The 3,276-nt window shown below is 56.3% G+C and overlaps 1 non-coding gene across 1 annotated transcript; it reads left to right on the top strand.

Annotated features, from left to right (window-relative positions):
* Positions 1–2,282: 2,282 nt before the first annotated feature.
* On the top strand, positions 2,283–2,378 carry LOC116548128. Its single transcript, XR_004267322.1, has one exon. It is a non-coding gene; the product is annotated as a small nucleolar RNA SNORD125 (small nucleolar RNA).
* Positions 2,379–3,276: the final 898 nt, after the last annotated feature.

The raw sequence follows: 3,276 nt of genomic DNA, 5'->3' as shown, positions 1-3,276 counted from the left end.
AGCCTGAGGAGCAGATGGGCACCAGGCTGTGGAGGCCACTGCAGGGTTGGAAGGGGTTTCTCAGGGTGCCATGATCAGATTTGCATTTCACAAAATGACTTCAGCGGCTGTGGAAAGAGGGAGAGAGTGGAAATGGGGCACCACCTGGTAGCCGCTGTCTTACCTGGGTACATCTGGTGGCAGCTCAAATGCTGGTGGTGCCTCTGGAGATGGAGAGGAGTGGAGGCCCTGGAGGCAGATATAGGAGGTGACCTCAACGAGACGGGTTGCGTGACTGCCTAAAGGGGGTTACGGTGGGGCGGGGGCTGGTGCCTAATGTTTCTGCAGTTTCTGAAACTGGCAACCTGAGAGACAGTGGGAACCTTCACTGGCACTGGATGCGCTTGCGGAAGCTGTCGGTGGGGTTTGAGCCTTTTCACCCCAAAGGGCCTGTAGGAGAGTAACTGCCTGAGAAGTGTTTGTGAGTCCCCAAGATGCTGCTGGCGGCTGTCTTCCCCAGGCAGGGCTGTAACTTACGCTGTTTGCTCAGCAAACACTCCCCAAACACTGGTTTCACACCAGTCTCTGAGCCAGGGAGGTAAAGACAGAAAAATAGGGCCTTTCCCTCAGCGAGCTATCTGGGTACAGGGGAGACAGACACAATTCGTATGTGTCTGCTGTAACATCACTGGATCGAGGGAGCCTGGGGGCAGGCTTCCAGGAGGAGGTGGTTCTTGAGCTGAGACTCAAATGACAAGGACAGCCAAGCAGCGGAAGGCCAGCCAGGCGACAGGTCCTCTTAGGTACTGTCCTTGGTCAGACCAGTTTCTACAACCGAAGGCCAGCCCTGCCTCCTGCAAGAGAGGACAGGTGGTGATGGCCAGCAAGGCCCAGGCTGTGGCTGAGCCCCAGGATGCCACTGGGCACTGAGTTCTGTCCTTGGCTCATGGCCTTCCTCAGCCGTCCTTCCCAAGAGGTCCCTCCATTCCCCTCTGAGGATTCATGTCAGCCCTTGAGCGCCCATGCGCCTCCCCACTCCAAGCTGCTCTGAGAGGCAGCTATGTCATGGCGGTGTCCTCGGTGGGACATGGGATTATTCTCTTCCTGATATGCACCTGGTCATCCCCTAGCAGTAAAGGTAGGGGTGCTGGATATGGGAGATGCCTGCAGGAAAGAGAAAAAGCACTCTCAGGTGGGCTGTTGAGTTTGGGCTGGGGGAAGAGGCACCCACCTGCCCCTTCCACACCCTCTTCCCTGCAGGTCTGGCTCCCAGCCATGAAGGCCAAGGGGCTAGAGATCTCAGGCACCTTCACCCGCCAGGTGGCCTCCATCTCCATGGATCTGCAGCTGACCAACAAGGCCTTGCAGGTCATGACCGACTTTGCCATCCAGTTCAACCGCAACAGGTGAGCTCCCTGAGGCCAGCACACCTCTCAAGGGGAGGCCTAGGAGAGAATCCACTTGGAGTCTGTTCTGGGGACTGCAGGCAGGGGTGGAGCAGGGGGAGGGTGGTGTCCCTTTTCTGGAGGATGTTCCCCACCATCCCTTGGGCCAGAACTCTCTAAAGCAATGGGTTTTGTTGTTGTTGTTTTGGAGACAGTCTTGCTCTGTCACTCAGGCTGGAGTGCAGTGGTGCAATCTCAGCTTACTGCAACCTCCACCTCCCAGGTTCAAGCAATTCTTCTGCCACAGCCTCCTGAGTAGCTGGGACTACAGGCGCACACCACCATGCCTGACTAATTTTTGTGTATTTAGTAGAGATGGGGTTTCTCCATGTCGCCCAGGCTGGCCTCGAACTCCTGAGCTCAGACAATCCACCCACCTTGGCCTCCCGAAGTGCTGGGATTACAGGCTTGAACCACTGCACCCAGCCAAGCAGTGGGATTTTTACCCCCAAGTGGCCTCTTCATATGGACTCCAAAGTACCAGGCAGAGTGGGGAAGGGCATCTCTCCTTTTAGTTTTAATTTTTTTTTAGATGGAAGCTCAGGATATTGCCCAGGTTGGTCTTGAACCCTTGAGGAACGTCCTGCTTCAGCTGAGGAGCCTACCTCTGGCAAATACCCCACATAGCGGGGGGTGGGGCCTGTCTTAGGGACCAGCTCTCAGAAGGCTGGTAGGGAGTATGCCTGCCTGCCAGCCTCCCCCTGCATGGCAGAGGATTAAAAGTATCAGATGGGGCCTCTGGGAGCAGTAGATGTTCCAGCCTCCTTCCCACTGGGTCCCCTACACTCGGTGTCAGTGGGAAAGTTGCCTGTCTGGCACTGTCATGGACCCAGCCACTGAGGCTAGGGCTTCCTGGGGACCCCTGGCAGCCCCTCCTGATGATTCTTCTTCCTGAGCATGCTCATGATGAGCAAACTGAGCCTCTAAGAAGTTGACTGAAGGGGCTGTTTCCCCAGGAGAGCCTGGGGGCCAGTAGGTCCTGACTCGGGCAGGCTAGGGCTGGGGATGGCTCTGCCATTCACCTTCACGTGACCCTGGAGGCCGCAGAAGTGCTCCAGGCTCTGAGAGGTGGTCCCACTGGTTGCCTCTAGCAAGCTTACTGTGTGCTGAATGCCTCCTGGGCACCAAGTCCTGTGCCACTGGCTTTGGGAGTATTGTCTCTCTTGAGCCACCTGATGGCCCAGCAAAGTCACTGCCATCACCCCTTTTTAGTAGGTAATGACAACTGGGGTCCTTGGACAGGTCACATAGCTGGCAGTAGTGGAGCTCCCAGGAAAGCCTGGTGTGCTGAACCACCAAGTGGGCCTGAGGTTCCCCAAGTGGTCTCCCTCTGTGTCCCAGCCAGGCCTGATGGCTCTTGGTCAGAGCACAGGCTGGGGTCAGGCAGCTCAAACTCTGATTCTCAGCAGTGCCAATCACTCTATGGGGTCTGACACAAGCCTGCTCCTCCCTGAGACAGTGTCCGCATCTAGATATAGGAAGAAGTGTACCTGGCTACTTTTATGAGGCTAGGAGGTATAATATCGAATGCACAGCCAGGTATACTGAGCACTCCGTTCGTGCCCCCATTCCCATGCCCTGGGGGCACGAACTTCCAAGAGCCCGGGGCTGGCATGTCTCACACCCATGAGGATCTTCCTAATTTGCCATTTTGCTGGTTTCCAGAGAAGCAGGGCTTTCCTGAATCTCTCTGTGGCCACTGTGTGACCCTGGCCAGTTTTGGCCAAGAGGGTAAAATCTAGCATCTTTCCTGGGATGTTCAGATCCCTCCTGGGAGTTGGGGATTGGCAGCAGAGACTTGGGTGGTCTCAGAGCTTTCAAGGTAGAAGCAGCTTACCCTCCAGGCCCCTGG

The sequence above is a fragment of the Sapajus apella genome, unplaced genomic scaffold (genome assembly GCF_009761245.1).
Source record: "Sapajus apella isolate SASKATOON/1434 unplaced genomic scaffold, GSC_monkey_1.0 scaffold7301, whole genome shotgun sequence".
In the NCBI taxonomy this organism is placed as follows: domain Eukaryota; kingdom Metazoa; phylum Chordata; class Mammalia; order Primates; family Cebidae; genus Sapajus; species Sapajus apella.
This window is presented reverse-complemented; position numbering and strand designations above follow the sequence as displayed.